Source organism: Felis catus, chromosome X (assembly GCF_018350175.1).
Source record: "Felis catus isolate Fca126 chromosome X, F.catus_Fca126_mat1.0, whole genome shotgun sequence".
Classification (NCBI taxonomy): Eukaryota; Metazoa; Chordata; class Mammalia; order Carnivora; family Felidae; genus Felis; species Felis catus.
Window position 1 is genome coordinate 49,321,620 of NC_058386.1, and position 21,970 is coordinate 49,343,589.

General features: G+C 37.8%; 1 protein-coding gene across 3 annotated transcripts in view; it reads left to right on the forward strand.

Moving 5' to 3' along the window:
* The window catches only part of LOC111558779, a 219,499-nt gene that overhangs the window by 120,670 nt on the left and 76,859 nt on the right, over positions 1 to 21,970 (forward strand). For 2 of the 3 annotated variants that reach the window (XR_006593317.1, XR_006593316.1), the window contains one exon: positions 530 to 779. The exons of the other annotated variant lie outside the window; for it this stretch is intronic. The gene's annotated coding sequence lies outside the window, so the exon portion shown is untranslated. Of the gene's footprint in view, positions 1 to 529; positions 780 to 21,970 lie in introns of those variants that run through there. 3 annotated transcript variants of the gene reach the window in all.

The following is a 21,970-nucleotide window of genomic DNA, read 5'->3' on the forward strand; positions in this document are numbered from 1 at the left end:
TTCTGGATATAGGAGGACTGAAGAAAGGCAAAAGTTTGGTGGCGAGAGTTTTGTCTGTGTTGTTTGGATTATTTATAGTTCCATTATATCCATTTATCATTTGTGTGAATAAATAAATACAGATCTTCTAAAGAACATAAAAATGTGTTGAAGGCTAAAGGGGTCAACATGGGGCCAGTTGATCAGTTAAAGAAGCCTAGAAAAACAAGAAACACAGAAATAGACTTCCCAGCACTTTTCTTAGGGGGAAAAAAAAAAACTCCTAAGATGATGAAACATCTGGTCTATGTGACAGATAAATCATTGTGCAGTCAGACTCTTCAGACATAAAGCAAGATGCCAGTTATCAGCATCATATGACTTTGATTTTATGTTTATGAAGAAATGATCTAATAGTTCTGATGTTCTTGTAACCCACCTAGAAGGGAAAGTGGGGTGTTATCTTCTCAACAGTCATATCTGAGCCGTATGATACTTGGATTTCTCAGTATGAGTTAATTAATTGACCTTCTTTGTTTATATCTTTCAGTCTTGTGATAATCAGCATAATTTCACCTCCTGAATTTGAATGAATTATGGGACATAACCAAGATCAGACTGTAGACATCTAAGATTGAAGGCCATGGCCTGGATCCTAATGAACTCACCAGGGCAAATAAACCCTGTGAGATGGTCCTGCAGCAGCCAATCAATGCTCTTTTGTGCCACCCAGTCCCTGCTGTGTAACTTTGAGTTTCTATAAATCCATTAAGGTCCCAATAAATTTTGTGTCTCAGTGCTCTCTTAGTTCTATATGACTACTAGCTAATAAACTGAATTTTTAGTAAATGTTTTGTAATAACTCCAAATACAAAATACTACTAAAATTGGTGTCAAAATATAACTTTTTTTCCTACAAATGGCCTTCTACTCATTTTTTGTAGTGTGGAAATATCAGGGAAGTGTGTGTGGGAGAGATAAAGGGTAAAATCTGAAAAAGAATTAAAGTTCCAGAACATTCTCCTCCCTTTACTGTCAATATTTCCATGCTGTCTATCTATCCTATGATATGCCTTATTCGTATAGATAATGTTTTTCCTGATCATGATGGTTGATGTGCTTGTTTTTTGTAAAATTCCACTTGTAATATGTTCTGTATTAAAGAAATAAGGTATGTCAATTGAAAGCATTTATGAAAATTAGAACTTCCGGGGAAGATGCTGAAGTAAGAAGATCCTAGGCTCATCCCATCCCATGATACACCTAAATACCCACATCAGTATAAATAATGTAGAAGATGACCAAAACACTGGAAGAACAGACTCCCCACAGCTAAATGCAGAGAAGAGGCCACATCGAAAAGGATAGTAAGGGCTGAGATGTAGTTGGGAGACAAACTGTCCCATTAGATTGTCTGAAAGGAGGAGGGAGGTCTCAGCCATGGGGAGGGGAGAGGAGCAGACCCCACACAAGTCACCCCCAGCATGGAGGATGCACAATAGGAAGATGAATCCACATAACATTTGGCTTTGAAAACCAGAGTGACATAACTTAAAGTTTTTAGTCAGTGGGGCTGAACACCTGGAACTTTAAAAATCAGCCAGCTTGTCTCTGGGAGAGGTAGAAGTTGATGGGAGATTGAGTTGCCACGGTGAAAGAGATAGCACAATAATCATTCTCCCTAGATACAGCATAGAAACATCAGTTTGAAAAATACCTGTGATATATGAGAGGGATATTTGTTTACCAATCTCAGAGTGTGTGCTGAAAAGGGCAGGGATCTTCAGGAGACTTTGTCAGAACAAAAGAGCTAGTTGGCACCACTTCCCTTCCCCACCCCCAGCCTAGATACCTGGACACCTGTGTGAACCAGGGCAGAACAAACTCCACCTAGCTTGCTGAAAGCATACCATGCCCCTATGCCCTTCTGTGTATCTACCCCCTGCAGTCCAACCCCAGCTGGTGTTTTCCAGATTGGCTGCAGGTCCCCACCTACATGGACCTTGATGGCATCATGCACCCTGCCCTCATGTTCTCTTGAAGACCCACCTTATCCAACATGCTCTTGACAGGTGTCCATCAAAAAGGCACCACAAGCATGGCCATGTGCAACGAGCCCCAAAAGGGCAAGAACCACACCAAAGTGACTCCTGACCAGAGGAGAGGGGAAGTAAACCACACACAATAGTTTGCAGCCTCAGCAGTGGGTTGGGGGCAAAATATCTTCTGATGTCAGGCCCCACCCACCAATGAAAGCTTCTCAAGGGACAACACAGGGAGAGCACGCTTCAGTTTGGTGCCATTGCAGCTCTGGAAAACACCAAGTCTAACCTAACACAAGCTAAAAGCTGCCTTACACTGGCCCATTAGCAACAGAAAATAACCTTTCCCACAACAAGCCAAAAGAGGCATTACAGATGGCTGGACTGAAGACAAATGAGGCATAAACACAACAGTGGGGCACACACAGTGCACAAAGGAGACATCCCTAAAGTACCAGGTTGTCATGAGCAGGGGACATTGCACTGCAGAGCACTACAGGACCTCTTCTTCACATGGCCATTACTATCAAGTGCAGAAGACATAGCTGAACTTCCTACTATATAGAAATAGAGGGAGAGTTAAACAAAATGAGGAGATAGGTGAACAGGTCCCAAATGAAAGAACAAGGCAAAATCAAAGCAGGAGAGCTAAATAAAACAAGTAATATGCTTGATAGAGAACTTAAGGTAATGGTCATAAAAATATTCACTGGACTTCAGAAAGGAGGGAAGGACCTCAGTAAGATCCTCAACAAAGAGAAAACAAAACAAAAGAACCAAGCAGAAATTAAGAACTCAATAACTGAAATTTAAAATACACTAGAAGGAATAAATAGTAGACAAGAGGAAGCAGAAAAGATCAGGTACTTGGAGGACAGAATAATGAAAAGCAATCAAGTTGAAGAAGAAAGAGAAACAAAGAATAATAAAATAGATTAAGGGGACTCAGTGACACAATAAAGTGTAACATTCATATTATACCAATCCTAGAAGAAGAAATAGAAAGTGGGCATAAAATTTATTTGAAGAAATAATAGCTGAATACTTCTCTAATCTGGGGAAGATAACAGACGTCCAGATCGAGGAAGAAATGAGAGCCCTCCAAGAAAATCACCCAAGGATCTCCACACCAAGACAGATATGTAAAATGGCAAAAAGTAGCTATAGAGAATTCTAAAAGCAGAAAGAGAAAAGTAAACAGTTGAATACAAGGGAAATCCAGAGGGCTATCAGCGGATTTCTCAGCAGAAACTTTGCAAGCCAGAAAGGAGTGACTTGGCATATTCAAATCGCTGAAAGGAAACAAAACAAAACAAAACAAAACAGAACAAAACAAAACGGCAACCAGAATACTCTGTCAAGCAAGGTTATCATTCAGAACAGAAGGAGACATTTAAATTTTTCCTAAACAAAGTTAAAGGAATTCATACCAGCCTTACAAAAATGTTAAAGGGTAATCTGAGTGGAAATGAAAATTGATAAGGAGGAATACAAAATAAGCACAAAATCAGCAAAATTAAGTATATTTATAAAAATCAGTCAAGGTATTCTGTGGGAAATAAGTTTAGGAATTCTGTGAACTTGCATCAATGGGTGAAGAAGGCTTAGGACAAATCCATAGGAATGGGAAGCCACAGGATGAAAGTGTCCAGGATACATAAACGGTGTAAGTGCCTCCAACACAGGACAAAAGCAGAAAGCTGCTTTCACAAGATGGAGCGTCCAGAATAGGCAAACAGGTAAATAGGGCTATAGATGGCCACAGCAAGGTGAAATTGCCCAGAGTGGAGCTAATTAGGAAAAAAAAAAAAAAAAAAAGCTGCCTTGTTGACCTTGATGTAGCATGCTCTGTCTTATCCTCCTAGGCAAGTTGAGATAAACAGACGTGGCACCTGGTGCCTGCAATAAACAGCCATCTGCTCAGCCTGAGGATTTTGTTTTATATTGACCCAAACCCCTAACACCATATCTTCGAAACCCCCTTTCTCTCACACACGAGTTAATCATCACCGTTTCATTGTCTTTTTCTGCATGTTCATCACGTTTGTAAGCCTTCTGATCCTAATAAAAATGGAGCAAGAACCCTTACTCAAGGCTCTTGTCTCCTCCCAGACATTAGCCTCTCTTGCATTTAATTCTGCGTCTACTCTCTTGCTGGACAAGAGAGAACTCCAGACTCAAAATCTGTGACAGTATTTACAATATAAAAATGTGAACGTGAAAACATATACATAAAATGTAGGGGGCAGTTTTAAAAATTTAGGGCATTTAGAATAGTTCAAACTTAAGTGGCCATCAACTTAATATAGATTACTATATGCATGGAGTGCTATATATAAACCCAATGGCAGCGACAAATAAAAGACTTGTCACAGATATGCAAAAAATAAAGGAAATGGATGTCAAGCATATTCACTACAAAAAACATGTAAAACCACATGAGAAGAGAATAAGAGAAGAAAAGAACAGAGAACCAAAAAAAGCCATAAAACAAGTAAAATGGCAATAAGTACATACCTATAAATAATTACTTTGAATGTATATGGGTGAAATGCTTCCACTAAAAGACATAAAGTGAGTAAATGGATAAAAAACCAAGACCCATCTATATCCTGCCTTCAACAGATTTGCTTTAGACCTAAGGACACATGAAGACTGAAATTGAAATGATAGAAAAACATTTATCATGCAAATGGAGGTGAAAAGAAAGCTGGGGTAGTAATATTGGAAAAATAGACTTTATTATTTTTCTTTGGAAAAATAGACTTTAAAACAAATACTGTAACAAGAAACAAAGGAAGACAAGTAACGATAAACGATATTAGTTTCAGGTGCACAATATAGTGGTGGAACAATTCTATACATTACTCAGTGCTTATCATGATAAGTGTACTCTTTAATCTTCATCACCTATTTCACCCATTATCCCACCCACCTCCCCTCTCCAGTAACCATCAGTTTGCTTTCTATAGTTATGAATGTTTCTTTGTCTCTCTTTCATTTTCCTTTGTTAGTTGTTTTTTTTGTAAATTCCACATAATGTTTCTTAATTTCTCTTTCTGTGACTTCATTATTGGCGTATAGAAATGAAACAGATTTCTGTACTTTGATTTTGTACCTGCAACAGTACTGAATTTGTTTATAATTTCCAGAAGTTCTTTTGGTGGAGTCTTTCAGGTTTTCTATATACAGTATCATGTCATCTGCAAATAGTGACAGTTTTACTTCATACTGATTCGGATGCCTTTTATTTCTTTTTGTTGTCTGATTACTGTGGCTAGGACTTCCAGTACTATTTTGAATAAAAGTGGTGAGAGTGGACATCTTTGTCTTATTTCTGACCTTAGAGAAATACCTCTCAGTTTTTCCCCATTGAGGATGATGTTAGCTGTGGGTTTTTCAGATGTGGTCCTTATCATTTTTAGGTATGTTCTCTCTAAACCTACTTTGTTGCGGGGTTTTTATCATGAATGGATGTTTTACTTTGTCAAATGCTTTTTCTGCATATATTGAGATGATCATATGGTTCTTATCTTTCTCTTATTTATATAATGTATCATGTTGATTGATTTGTGAATATTGAACCGCTCTGGCAACTCAGTAATAAAACACACCTGATCATGGTGAATGATTTTTTTAATGATTGTTGAATTCAATTTGCTACTATTTTATTGAGAAGTTTTGCATCTATATTCATTAGGGATATTGTCCTATCTTTCTATATTTTAGTATTGTCTTTATCCCCTTTTGGTATCAGGATAATGCTGTCCTCATAGAATGAATTTGGAATATTTCTTCCTTTCCTAATTTTTGGAATAGTCTGGGAAGAATAGGCAGTGACTCTTCTTTAAATGTTTGGTAAAATTTGCCTGTGAAGACATCTGCTCCTGTACTTTGGTTTTTTGGGAGTTTTTTGATTACTGTCTCAATTTTCTTGCTAGTTATCAGTCTGTTCAAACTTTTTATTTCTTCCTGTTTCATTTTTGGTAGTTTATATGTTTCCAGGAATGTATCCATTTCTTCTAAGTTGTTCAGTTTGTTGGCATGTAGTTTTTCATAATATTCTCTTGTAACGGTTTGTATTCCTGTGGTGTTGTTTTTTTATGTCTCCTCTCTCATTTGTGATTTTATTTATTTGGGCCCTTTTGCTTATATTTCTTAGTAAGTGTGGCTAGAGGCTTGTAAATTTGATTTTTGCTTTTTTTTTTTAAAGAACCACCTTCTGTTTCCATTGATTTGTTCTACCTTTTTGTTTGTTTGTTTTTATATCATTTATTTATGCTTTAATGTTTATTGTTTCCTTCCTTTTGATGATTTTAAGGTTCTTTTTTGAGGGACAGAGAGTATGAGTGGGGGAGGAACAGGGATAGAGGGAGAGAGAAAACTTTTTTTTACAGTTCTGTATCATATTTATTGAAAGAAAAAAATCCATGTAGAGTGGATCCATGCAGTTCAAACCCAATTGTTCAAGAATCACCTCATCAATATAAGGTGAATGAGTTCTGGGGATCTACTGTACAGCATGGCCACTATGGTTAACACACTGGATTGTATAGTTGGAAGTTGCTATGAGAAGAGACCTTTCATGTGCTCACATAACAACAATAAAACAGTAACAGTGTGAAGTGAAGGATGGGTTAACTAACCTTACTATACTAATAATTTCACAATATATATGTGTATCATCATCACATTGTATACCTTAAACTTACACAGTGTTTTTTTAATTCCCTCTTTTAAATTTTTTAATATAAAGTTTAGTTAGTTGGTTCAGGAATAGAATTCAGTGATTCATCACAACACCCAGTGCTCATCACAACAAATGGTCTCCTTAATACCCATTACTCATCTAGCCCATCTCCCACCCACCTCCCTCCATCGTCCCTCAGTTTGTTCTCTATGATTAAGAGTCTCTTGGGAGACAGAGACTATTAAGCAGGTTCCATGCCCCGTGTGGAGCCTGATGGACGCTCAATCTCACAAATGTGAGATCATAACCTGAGCCCAAATCAAGAGTCAAATGCTTAACCGACAGAGCTACCCATGCTCCCCTGGTTTTAGGTTTTGTTTGTTGTTTCTTTTCTATCTCTTTTAGGTTTAAGATTAGGTTGTTTATTTGAGACCTTTCTTGCTTCTTGATTTAGGCCTGTATTGCTATAAACTCCCTGTTAGAACTGCTTTTGCTTCATCCCAGAGTTTTTTAAACATTGTGTTTTAATGTTCATCTGGTTCCATTTATTTATTTTTTGTTTGTTTGTTTTTGTTGTTGTTGCTTTTCATTCTAATTTCAATTAACATATAGTGTTATATTGGTTTCAGGTATACAATATGGTAATTCAACATGTCACATATCACCCTGTGCTCATCAAAACAAGTGAACTCTTTAATACCCATCACCTATTTGACTCATCCCCCACCCATTTCCCCTCTGGTAGCCATCGGTTTGTTCTCTGTAACTAATAATCTGTTTTTTTGCTTTGTGTGTCCCTCTCTTATTTCCCCTTTGTTTTCTTGTTTTGTTTCTTAAATTCCACATATAAGTGAAATCATATGGTATTTTTCTTTCCCTTACTGAATTATTTCACTTAACATTGTACTCTCTAGCTCCATTCTTGTTGTTGCAAATGACAAGATTTCACTGTTTTTTTTTTTATTATTATTACTGTATAATATTCATCAGTTGATGGACACTTGGGCTGCTTCCATATCTTGGCTATTGTAAATATTTCTGCTATCAACATAGGGGTGCATGTATCTCTTTGAATTAGTGTTCTTGTATTCTTTGGGTAAACTGGTACCTGGTAGTGAAATTGCTGTATCATGGGGTGGTTCTATTTCTAACTTTCTGAGGAACCTCCATACTATTTTCCATAGTGGCTGCACCAGTTTGCATTCCCACTGAGTGTGTATGAGTGTTCCTTTTTCTCCATATCCTTGCCAACACCTGTTTTTTCTTGTGTTGTTGATTTTAGTCATTCTGAATGGTATTCCTTATATTTTTTAAATTTCTTCTTTGATTTCCTGGTTTACCCATTGATTGTTTAGTAGCATGTTTTTTAACCTCCATGTATTTATGGTCTTTCCCATTTTTTTCTTGTGGTTGACTTCTAGTTTCAAAGCATTGAGATAAGAAAATATGCATGAATATGATTTTGATCTGTTTGTATTTGTTGTGGTTTGCTTTTTGGGTTAATATGTAATCTATTCTGGAGGATGTTCTTTGTGAACTTGAAAAGAATGTGTATTCTGATGTTTTAGGATGGAATGTCTTGAATATATGTTAGGTCCATATGTTCCCGTGTTTCATTCAAAACCAATGTTTCCTTGTTGATGTTTTGCTTAGATGATGTGTCCACTGATGTTAAATGGGGTGTTAGAGTTCAACTATTAACATACTAATATTACTTAGCGCCTTTATTTATTTTATTCTCAAGTTAGTTAACACAGTGTAGACTTGGTTTCAGGAGTAGAATCCAGTGATTCATCACTTAAATATAACACCAATGCTCATCCAAACAAGCGTCTTCCTTAATGCTCATCACCCATCACCCATCTTCCCCAACCTCCCACCTCCCACCCCCATCAACCCTCAGTTTTTTTCTCTGTATTTAAGAGTCTCTCATGGTTTGCCTCCCTCTCTGTTTTTATCTTATTTTTCCTTCCCTTCCCTTATGATCATCTGTTACATTTCTCAAATTCCACATATGAGAGAAATCATGTGATATCTATCTTTCTCTGACTGACTTATTTCGCTTAGCATAATACCCTTCAGTTCATCCACATTGTTGCAAATGGCAAGATTTCATTCTTTTTCAATGCTGAGTAGTATTCCATTGTATATGTATATAAATATATTTTACCACATCTTCTTAATCCATTCACCAGTTGTTGAACATTTGGGCTTTTTCTATAATTTGTCTATTGTTGATAGTGCTGCTATAAACATTGGGGTGCATGTGCCCCTCTGAATCAGCACTCCTATATCCTTAAGATAAATTCCTAGTAGTGCAATTGCTGGGTCGTGGAATAATTTTTTTTTTAATTTTTTGAGGACCCTCCATATTGCTTTCCAGAGTGGCTGCACCAGTTTTCATTCCCACCAACAGTGCAAGAGGGTTCCCCTCTCTCCACATTCTCCCTGACATATGTTGTTTCCAGAGTTGTTAATTTTAGCCGCCCTGACTGGTGTGAGGTGGTATCTCATTGTGGTTTGGATTTGTATTTATCTGATGATGAGTAATCTTGAGCATCTTTTCATGTGTATGTTAACCATCTGGATGTCTTCTTTGGAAAAGTTTCTATTCATGTCTTCTGCCCATTTCTCCACTGGATTATTTGTTTTTTGCATGTTGAGTATTTTATCCACCTGCTAGCTGTGGACACATCCAGACAGCCACTAGATGTCTCTTCAGTATTCATGGTAGTCTACAGCCTTCATAAGATTACATATCAAGACAAAATAAAATCTTAAGTCTTCTCCACAAATATACGTAAAAAGCACTAGCTATCATATCGAACAGGTAACCTTATCTTGTCCCATATTGGCCAGAAACACAAATTTAGATGAAAATATAAAGTGGAGTAAGATGAGAGTCAACTATTTTATATAAACCAGTAAGATTTATATTACTCTGTTGCCTGATTCATGGTTAAAATTTTACAGTAAAAGCTATAAGATCTCTGTTTGCATCTGTATGACTGCATATGTATGTATGTATGTATTTGTTATCTATATGTTATATTTTTCTACCTCCACATGGTACTGCCAGCATGATCCATAAAATCCCTTAAAAGAGTCTTATTTAAATTGACGTGGAGATAAATGAGAAATAAATTAAATAGTCTTAAATTTATTAAGAATTATATATTCTTAAAACTGTAAGAAATATAAGAAGAAACTCAAATGCTTTTCAAGTGAACATGAGTTGGGAAGTCTTTGGTAAACAATATTAGTTTAACACTTTAGTAGTTTAATATTAGTGTTAAATAGCAAAGTAATATTAGTAATCATATTTGTTTAATTCTCTTTAATATGTAATGTGGTGGATTCTAATCACTTAAATCTAGTATTAAAGTTAATAAACTTTCTTTAAAAACAGCTGTGTCTTCTGAATTATCAGCATTATTTGTAATGTCAGCATATATTTTTATCCTTTTATGTTTATCTCTCTTTTTAAATTCTACCTAAATATCCTATCAAAATAAAGTTTAAAATAGAAAATAGAGATGGGGCGCCTGGGTGGCTCAGTCAGTTAAGAGTCTGACTCTTGGTTTTGGTTCAGGTCCTGATTTCATGGTTCCTGAGTTCAAGCCCCACTTTGGGCTCCACACTGACAGCACAGAACCGGCTTGGGTTTCTGTCTCCCTCTCTCCCTCTCTATTCCTCCCCACTCACGCTTTCTCTCTCTCAAGTAAATAAAACCATCAAAAATGAAATAGAGGAGGAGTTAAGATGGTGCAGAAGTAGGGGGACAGTGGGCTTTCCCCATCTCTCAAACACAGCTTTATTGAGGTCAGATTACTTGAAACACTCAGGAAACAAGTTTGAGGAGTGGCAGAAGGATCTCCACAGTTGGAGGGAGATAGCTTGGCAGATATGAGGTGCTTAAATGTTAACTGGGGGATAAAAAATGGCAGAGCTGTGGAGGGGAAAGAACTCTTTCCCTGGAGAACAAAAGGGAAAGAAAGAGAGAGGGTTTGAAACAGTGCATCATTGAGTTAGCACAAGAGGTAAACCACTCTGGACTATGGACTAGGGAGTGAGAAGTGCTGAGTTTCCCAGTTCTTTTTTGAAAACAGCTTCTGGAGCTCAAACTCTCAGGTTTTGGAAGTGTGAGACTTTATCCAGAGTGGAGCTGTTGTACACGTGCCTGGGGAGGTGGGAGCTGGCCCTGGAGTGCATAGTGTGGTGCAGCAATCTCCGGTGTGAACTGGGAAAGAATCGTCCCTTTCCTGGAGTACTTCTGGAAGAGGATTTATTGCCTCCCTAAGAACAAAAAGCAAAAAACAAACAAACAAACAAACAAACAAAAAACTCTGCAAGGGCCAGGCAAAAGCGTTTCATCAGCAGAGTGGAGAGCCTCTGCTCTGGAGGAGGGGAGCAGATCTGTGCTTCCTTTGAGACTTTGGTTTTGAATCCAGCCATGCACCAAAGAAAAAAGAGAGTTCTGGTGCAGGGTGAGCTACCTTCCCTTTCTCTTTTGTAAGGGCTGCCTGAAAAGTGAGGGTTCATTTCCCTGGTCCAAAGAAGAGAGATTGGGGTGGAGTCACATGGTAGGACTTCAGAGAACAACACAGAAGCCCCCAGTGGAAGCAGGACCTGCTTACACAAAACCCTTTCCCTCTGTGTCTGGCAACTGCTTATTTACTGGGGCAAGACTGACTCTGATCCAATGCAGCCAGCCTCTCCTCCAGACCAGCACAGCCACAACATCCTAAGCACCAACAGAAAACACTTCTTTTTTCTTTTATCCTAATTCCTTTTTAAATTTTGAAATCATGCTCACAGTTTTATTTTTTTTTTCCATTTTCTTTTCTCTTTCTCACTCTCTTCTCGGTCTCTCTCTCTCTCTCTCTCTCTTTTTGAATCAGGCATTTTTCGTCCTTTCTTTTTCCTTCTTTTTTCTTTCCTTCTTCCTTTTTCTTTATTTTTTCTTTTTCTATGGAATCAGCTTTATATTTTTTTGACTCTCTGACTGTCTTTTGTTGTTGTTCCCCTTCATTTTCTTTTTTGGGATAAGGCCTTCCCACCATTTCTTTTTCTCCAGGATTGCTTCAAAAAACAAATCAAAGCGTACCTAGTTAAAGGTCCAGGGGCACCTTGGTGGTTCATTTGGTTGAGTGTCCGACTTCAGCTCAGGTCCTGATCTCGTGGTTTGTGAGTTTGAGCCCTGCGTTGGGCTCTGTGCTGACAGCTCAGAGCCTGGAGCCTGCTTCAGATTCTGTGTCTCCTTCTCTCTCTGCCCATCCCCCACTTGTGCTCTGCCTCTCCCTGTCTCTCAAAAATAAATAAATAAATAAATAAATAAATGTAAAAATAAAAAAAAAAACGTAAAAAAAGGTCCAAACACTCCACCACTGCAAGAAAGGAGGAGCTGTGCAGAGGACTGACCAGTGGGTAAGAACAGCCAAAGTGCAATAGCAGAGTGCACACAGCATACACCAGAAACACTTCCTGGAGTGCCAGGCCCTAAACGATATATGATCCCTTTTTCATATAGTAATACTCTCGAATGCAGGACACATAACAAGCTTTAAAACATGCAAAAGGCATAAGCTTAGTCAAAAGGACAAGATGGAAGAATTCTCCCCAGTAGAAAGGTCAGGGAGAAATTACAGCCAGGGACTTGCTGAAAACAGATATAAGCAATATATCTGAATAAGAATTTAGAACAACAGTCATAAGACTACTAGCTGGGCTTGAAAAAAGCATAGAAGACGCCAGAGAAATCTTTGTTGCAGAGATCAAAGATCTAAGAACTAGTCAGGATTAATTTAAAAATTGTATAACTGGGATTCAAAGTAAACGAGAAACAGTGACAGCAAGGATGGAAGAAGCAGAGGAAAGAGTAGGGAAAATAGAAGATAAAATTATGGAAAATAATGAAGCTGAAAAAAAGAGGGAAAGGAAGTTACTAGATCATGAAGGGAGACTTAAAAACTGATTCCCTGAAACAAAACAATATCCATATCATAGCAGTACCAGAAGAATCAGAGTGATAAAAGGGGGCAGAAGGTGTATTTGAACAAATTATGGCTGAGAACTTCCCTAACCTGGGGAAGGAAATAAGCATCCAAGAACAAAAGGCACAGATAACCTGTTTACAAATCAACAAAAACAGGTAAACACCACAACGTATCGTAGTGAAACTTACAAAATACAAAGATAAAGAGAAAATACCGAAAAAGCAGCTAGGGACAAATGGTCCTTAACCTACAAGGGTAGACACATAGGGTTAGTAGCAGTACTGCCTACTGAAACTCGTCAGGACATAATGGAATGGCAGGAAATATTTAATGTTCTGAATAGAAAAAATATGGAGCCAAGAATCCTTTTAACAAGTCTGTCATTCAGAATAGGAGGATCAAGATTTTGTAAGACAAAAACTAAAGGGAATTCATGACCACTAAACCAGCCCTGCAAAAAATGTTAACGGGGACTCTCTGAATGGAGAAAAAAAATACCAAACAGCAGAGACTATAAAGGAGCAGAGAACATCACCAGAAACACCAAATTTACAGCTAACACAATGGCACAAAATTTATATCTTTCAATAATCACGCTGAATGTAAATGTACTATATGATCCAATCAAAAGATAACAGTAACAAAATGGATTAAAAAATAAAGATCCATCTATATGCTGCCTACAAAAGACTCATTTCAGACCTAAGGACACCTGCAGACTGAACATCAGGGGATGGAGATCCATCTATAATGATATTGGATGTCAAAAGAAAGCCAGAATAGCCATACTTATATCAGAAAAAACGATATTTTAAAACAGACTATAACAAGCGATGAAGAAGAGCATTATATCATAATTAATGGTTCAATCCATTAAGAAGATACAACAATTTTAAATATTTATGCCCCCAACTTGAACACTCAAAAATATGTAAATCATTTAATCACTATCATAAAGAAAGTTATTAATAATAAGACCATTAGAGTAGGAGACTTTAATACTCCACTTATAGAAATGGACAGATCATCTAAGCAGAAAATCAACAAGGAAACAATGGCTTTGAGTGACACACTGGACCAGATGAACTACACAGATATATTCAGAACATTTCATCTTTTTAAAAACTTTTTTAAAGTTTATTCATTCTTGAGGGACAGAGACAAGCATGAGTGTGGGAGAGACAGAGTGAGAGAGGGAGACACAGAATCCAAAGCAGGCTCCAGGGTCCAGGCTCTGAGCTCTCAGCACACAGCCTGATGCAGGGCTCGAACTCATGATCTGTGAGATCATGACCTGAGCCAACGTCGGACGTTTAAACCAACTGAGCTACCCAGGCGCCCCACAGAACATTTCATCTTAAAGCAGCAGAATACACATTCTTCTCAAGTGTACATGAAACATTCTCCAAAAGAGATCACATAGTGGGTCACAAAACTTCCATCAACAGGTAAAAAAGATCGAGATAGTTCCATGCATACTTGATTTTTTAAGTTTATTTGTTTATTTTGAGAGAGGGGAGAGAGAGCAGACAAGTGGAGGTGGGAGAAAGAAAGGGTGTGAGAGAGAATCCCAGGAAGACTCCACACTGCCAGCACAGGGCCTGATGAGGGGCTTGAACTCAGAAACCATGAGATCATGACCTGACTCAAAGTTGGACTCTTAACCAACTGAGCCACCTAGATGTCCCATACCATACACATTTTCAGATGACAACACCATGAAACTTTAAATCAACCACAAATAAAAATTTGGAAAGTCCTCAAATACATGGAGGTTAGAGAATATCCTGCAAATAATTAATGGGTTATTAATGAGTTAATTAGGAAATTAAAGAAGAAATTTAAATAAAAAAAAATATATATATATATACATATATATATATGAAACTGAAACCACAGCACTCCACATCCTTTGGGATGCAGCAAAGATAGTCCTTAGAGGAAAGTACTGTGCAATTCTAGCCTAACTCAAGAAGCAAGAAAGGTCCCAAATACACAAGTTAACCTTACACCTAAGGGGGCTAGAAAAAGAGCAGGGCTAGAAATATAGCAGGGCTATATTTTGTTGAAAATATTGCCCACAGACCAGAAGAAGGGAAATAATGAAGATTAGAGCAGAAATAAATGATATAGAAACAAACAAACGAACAAACAAACAAACAAACAAAAAACCCAGTAGAACAGATCACTGAAACTCAAAGCTAGTTTTTCGAACAAATAAATGAATTGATAAACCCCTACCCAGACTTCTCAAGAAGAAAAGAGAGAGGGCCCAAATAGATAAAATCATGAATGAAAGAGGAGAGATCACAACCAATACCACAGAAATACAAACAATTATAAGAGAATACAATAAAAAAAATTATATGCCAACAAACTGCACAATCTGGAAGAAAAGGACAAATTCCTAAACACTCACACACCACCACATTTCAAAAACAGGAAGAAATAGAAAATTTGAACAGGTCCATAACCAGCAAAAAATTTGAATTGGTTATCAAAAATCTCCCATCAAACAAAAGTCCAGGGCCAGATGGCTTCCCTGGGGAATTCTACCAGACATTCAAAGCAGAATTGATACCTATTTTTCTCAAACTGCTCCAAAGAATAGAAGTGGAATGAAAGCTTCCAAACTCATTCTATGAAGCCAGCATTACCTTGATTCCAAAACCAAACAAAGACACCACTAAAGGGGAGAATTACAGGCAAATATCCATGATGAACGTGGATGCAGATATTATCAAGAAGATACTAGCAAATCAAATTCATTGGTACATTAAAAGAATGATTCACCACAATCAAGTGTTATTCATTTCTGGGGTTCAATATTCACAAATATTCACAAATATTCACAAATAATCAACATGATACACTGCATTAATAAAAAAAAAGGATAAGAAACACATGACCCTGTCAATAGATGCAGAAAAAAGCATTTGACAAAATACAGTGTCCTTCTTGATAAAAAACCCTCAGGAAAGTCAGAATAGAAGGAATATACCTCAACATCATAAAAGCTATATATGAAAGCCCACAGCTAATATCATCCTCAGTGGGGAAAACTGAGAGCTTTCCCCCAAGGTCAGGAATACAACAGGGATTTCCACTCCCACCACTGTTGCTCAACATAGTATTCTAAGTCCTAACCTCAGCAATCAGACAACAAAAAGAAACAAAAGCATCCAAATTGGCAGGGATGAAATCAAACGTTGACTCCACAGGTGACATGATACTCTACATGGAAAACCCAAAAGACTCGACCAAAAAACTGCTAGAGCAACAGCAACTCAGCAAAGTTGCAGGAGGTAAAATCAACCTACCAGAATTGGTTACATTTCTACACACGAATAATGAAGCAGAAGAAAGAGAAATCAATGAATCGATCTCATTTGCAATTTCACCAACAAACAAACAAACAAACAAACAAACATATGATACCTAGGAATAAACCTAAGCAAAGAGGAAAAAAAATCTTTACACTCAGAACTATAGAAGGCTTATGAAAGAAATTGAAGAAGACACAAAGAAATGGAAAAGCATTCCATACTTATGGATTGGAAGAAGAAATATTGTTAAAATGTTGATACTACCTAAAGCAACCTGCACATTCAATGCAATACCTATCAAAATAACACCAATACTCTTCACAGAGCTGGAACAAACTATCCTAAAATTGGTATGGAACTGCAAAAGACACTGAATAGACAAAGTAATGTTGAAAAAGAAAACCAAAAATGAAGGAATCACAATATGGGACTTTAAGCTGCATTACAAAGTTGTAGTCATTAAGACAGTATGGTACTGGCACAAAAACAGACACCTAGATCAATGGAACAGAATAGATAACCCAGAAAAGGACCCCCAAATATATGGCCAACTGATCTTGAACAAAGCAGGAAAGAGTATCCATGGAAAAAGGACAGTCTCCTCAACAAATGTTGCTTAGTTAAACTGGACAGCAACATGCAGAAAAATGAAAGTGCACCATTTTCTTACACTATACAAAAAAATAAATTCAAAATCGATAACAGACCTAAATGTGAGACAGGAAACCTTCAAAATCCTAGAGAAGAAAACAGGAGCAACCTCTTTAACCATGGCTGCAATAACTTCTTGATAGGCATATCTCTGGAGGCATCAGAAATAAAAGCAAAAAATGAACTGTTGGGACCTCATGAAGATAAAAAGCTTCTGCACAGCAGAGGAAACCATCAAGAACAACAAAAAAACCGGCCCTCAGAATGGGAGAAGATATTTGCAAATGACATATTGGATAAAGAGTTACTATCCAAAATCTATAAAGAACTTATCAAATTCAACACCCAAAAAACAAATAATCCAGTGAAGAAATGGGCAGAAGACATGAATAGACACTTTTCAAAAGAAGACATCCAGGTGTCTAACAGACACATGAAAAGATGCTCAACATCACTCATCATCAGAGAAATACAAATCAAAACCACAGCGAGATACCACCTCACACTGGTCCTAATGACTAAAATTAACTCAGGAAACAACAGATGTTGATCAGCATGCAGAGAAAGGGGAATGCTTTTGCACTGTTGATGGGAATGCACAGTGTTGTAGCCACTCTGGAAAACAGTATGGAGGTTCCTCAAAAATTAAAAGTAGCACTACCAGGCTCAGCTTGGCGGGGAACAAAGGTGCTGGCAAGCTCCATATCCCTCTCCCATCCCACAGCTGAAATTCCAAAGGGAACTAGTTCCCGTCACCGAACTTGCTTGCACCACGCAAACACCCAACGCTGTGTTTCTGTGGATCCATCCTGCTGACGGGTCTGCCTCCCTCCCTGTGCTGCAGGACCACTCACACAGGTGACCACCGATGGCAAAGCGAGCTACGCCTGCCCCTCCTGCCCTTGTGCACCTTGCGGATCCACCCCGGCTAATACGTCAGATCCCATCAACGCAACACCACAAGCCTGGCAGCGTGCAAGTAGTCCAGACAGGGGCCAAACCACTCCACGGTAACTCCTACCCCTAGAAGAGGGGAAGATAAGGTACACACCAGTCTACCTGTGGCCCCAGCAGCGGGCTGCGGGCAGCCATTGGGTCTGACCACGACCCCACCCACCAACACAAGTTATTCTGGATAGCACACGGGAAGTGCCCTGCAGTTTGGAGCCACTGCAGGGACTACCCAAAATGATGAAACGGAATAACTCTCCTCAAAAGGAACTCCAGGAAGTAGTGACAGCTAATGAATTGATCAAAACAATTTAAGCAATATAATGGAAGAAGATTATAGAAAAATAGTAATAACATTAATCGCTGGGCTTGAAAAAAGCATAGAGGACAGCACAGAATCTATTGCTACAGAGATCAAGGGATTAAGAAATAGTCATGAGGAGCTAAAAAATGCTACAAATGAGGTGCAAAATAAAATGGAGGTGGACACAGCACGGATTGAAGAGGTAGAGGAGAGACTAGGTGAATTAGAAGATAAAATTATGAAAAAAGAGGAAGCTGAGAAAAAGAGAGTTAAAAAAATCCAGGAGTATGAGGAGAGAAATAGAGAACTAAGTGATGCAATAAAATGGAACAATATCCGTATAATAGGAATTCCAGAAGAGGAAGAGAGAGAGAAAGGAGCTGAAGGTGTACTTGAACAAATCATGGCTGAGAACTTCCCTGATCTGGGGAAGGAAAAAGACATTGAAATCCAAGAGGCACAGAGAACTCTCTTCAGAGGTAACTTGAATTGATCTTCTGCACAACATATCATAGTGAAACTGGCAAAATACAAGGATAAAGAGAAAATTCTGAAAGCAGCTAGGGATAAACACGCTCTAACTTGCAAAAGGAGACCCATAAGACTAGTGGCAGACCTGTCTACTGAAACGTGTCAGGCCCAAAAGGAATGGTAGGAAATCTTCAATGTGATGAACAGAAAAAATATGCAGCTGAGAATCCTTTATCCAGCAAGCCTGTCACTCAGAATAGAAGGAGAGATAAAGGTCTTCTCAAACAAACACAAACTGAAAGAATTCATCACCACTAAACCAGCCCTATGAGAGATTCTGTGAGTGAAATGTTGCAAGGACTACAAAGTACAATAGACACCACTACAGCCATGAAACATACAGACATCACAGTGACTCTAAACCCATATCTTTCTATAACACTGAATGTAAATGAACTAAATGCTCCAACCAAAAGACATAGGGTATGAGAATGTATAAAAAAACAAGACTATTTGCTGTCTACAAGAGACTCATTTTAGACCTGAGGATACTTCAGATTGAAAGTGAGGGGATGGAGAACTATCTATCATGCTACTGGAAGTCAAAAGAAAGCTGAAGTAGCCATACTTATATCAGACATCGAGACTTTAAATTAAAGGCTGTAACAAGAGATGAAGAAGGGCATTATATAATAATTACAGGGTCTATCAATCAGGAAGAACTAACAATTATAAATGTCTATGCACTGAAAACGGGAGACCCCAAATATATAAAATAATTAATCACAAACATAAGAAACTTTATTGATAAGAATGTGGTAATTGCAGGGGACTTTAATACTCCACTAACAACAATGGACAAATCAGCTTGACACAGGATCAATAAGGAAACAAGGGTCCTGAATGATACACTGGATCAGATGGACTTGACAAATATATTTAGAACTCTGCATCCCAAAATGAAAGAATATACTTGCTTTTTGTGTGCACATGGAACATTCTCCAAGGTAGATCACATACTGGGTCACAAAACAGCCCTTCATAAGTATACAAGAATTGAGATCATACCATGCATACGTTCAGACCACGATTCTATGAAACTTGAAATCAACCACAGGAAAATGCCTGGAAAACCTCGAAAGGCATAGAGGTTAAAGAACACCCTACTAAAGAAGGAATGGGTCAACCAGGAAATTAGAGAAGAAATTAAAAAACATATGGAAACAAATTAAAATGAATGTACAACAATCCAAACGCTTTGGGATGTAGCGAAGGCGGTCCTGAGAGGCAAATACATTGCAATCCAGGGCTATCTCAAGAAACAAAAAAATCCCAAATACAAAATCTAACAGCACACCTAAAGGAAATAGAAGCAGAACAGCAAAGACATCCCAAACCCAGCAGAAGAAGATAAATAATACACATCAGAGCAGAAATAAATAATATAGAATCTAAAACAACTGTAGAGCAGATCAATGAAACCAAGAGTTGTTTTTTTGAAAAAATAAACAAAATTGATAAACCTCTAGCCAGGCTTCTCAAAAAGAAAAGGAGAGGACCCAAATAGATAAAATCATGAATGAAAATGGAATTATTACAACCAATTCCTCAGCAATATTCAGGGAATACTCTCAAAAGTCATATGCCAACTCAATGGACAACCTGGAAGAAATGGACAAATTCCTAAGCACCCACATGCTTCCAAAACTCAAACAGGAAGAAATAGAAAAGTTGAACGGACCCACTATCAGTGAAGAAATTGAATCAGTTAACAAAAATCTCCCAAAAAATAAGAGTCCTAGACCAGATGGCTTCCCAGAGGAATTCTACCAGGCATTTAAAGCACAGAAAATACCTATTCTTCTCAAGCTATTCCAAAAAATAGAAAGGGAAGGAAAACTTCCAGATTCATTCTACGAAGCCAGCATTACTTTGATTCCTAAACCAGACAGAGACCCAGCAAAAAAAGAGAACTACAGGCCAATATCGCTGATGAACAAGGGTGCAAAAATTCTCATCAAGATACTAGCAAATCGAATTCAACAGCATATAATAAGAATTATTCACCATGATCAAGTGGGATGCATTCCTGGGTTGCAGGGCTGGTTTAACATTCACAAATTAATCAACGTGATACATCAGATTAATAGAAGGGAAAAAAAAAACATATGATCCTGTCAATAGATGCAGAAAAAGCATTTGACAAAATTCAGCATCCTTTGTTAATAAAAACCCTCAAGAAAGTGGAGATGGAACATACTTAAACATCATAAAAGCCATTTATGAAAATCCCACAGCTAATAATCATCCTCAATGGGAAAAAACTGAGAGCTTTCTCCCTGAGATCAGCAACATGACAGGGATGTCCACTCTCACCGCTGTTGTTTCACATAGTGTTGGAAGTTGTAGCATCATCAATCAGACAACAAAAGGAAATCAAAGGCATTAAAAATGGCAAAGATGAAGTCAAGCTTTCCCTTTTTGCAGATGACATGGTATTATACATGGAAAACCCAATAGACTCCACCAAAAGGCTGCTAGAACTGATACATGAATTCAGCAAAGTCGCAGGATACAAAATCAATGTACAGAAATCAGTTGCGTTCTTATACACTTACTATGAAGCAACAGAAAGACAAATAAAATCTGATCCCATCCACAAATGCACCAAGAATTATAAAATACCTATGAATATACCTAGCCAAAGATGTAAAAGATCTGTATGCTGCAAACTATCGAAAGCTTATGAAGTAAATAGAAGAAGATATATAGAAATGGAAAAACACTCCATGCTCATGGATTGGAAAAATAAATATTGTTAAAACGTCAATCCTAACCAAAGCTATCTACACATTCAATTCCACCCCAATCAAAATTGCATTAGCATTCTTCTCAAAGGTAGAGCAAGCAATCTTAAAATCTGTATGGAACCAGAAAATACCCCAAATAACCAAAGTAATTTTGAACAAGAAGACCAAAGCGGGAGGCATCACAATCCCAGACTTTAGCCTCTACTACAAAGTTGTCATCATCAAGATTGCATGGTATTGGCACAAAAACAGACACATAGACCAATGGAATAGAATAGAAACCTCAGAACTGGACCCACAAACGTATGGCCAACTAATCTTTGACAAACCAGGAAAGAACATCCAATGGAAAAAAGACAGTCTCTTTAACAAATGGTGCTGGGAGACCTGGACAGCAACATGCAGAAGGTTGAAACTAGACCACTTTCTCACACCATTCACAAAAATAAACTCAAAATGGAAAAAGGACCTGAATGTGAGAGAGGAAACCATCAAAACCCTAGAGGAGAAAGCAGGAAAAGACATCTCTGACCTCAGCCGTAGCAATCTCTTACTCGACATATCCCCAAAGGCAAGGGAATTAAAAGCAAAAATGAATTACTGAGAACTTATGAAGATAAAAAGCTTCTGCACAGCCAAGGAAACAACCAACAAAACTAAAAGGCAACCGACAGAATGGGAAAAGATATTTCCAAATGACATATCGGACAAAGGGCTAGTATCCAAAATCTATAAAGAGCTCACCAAACT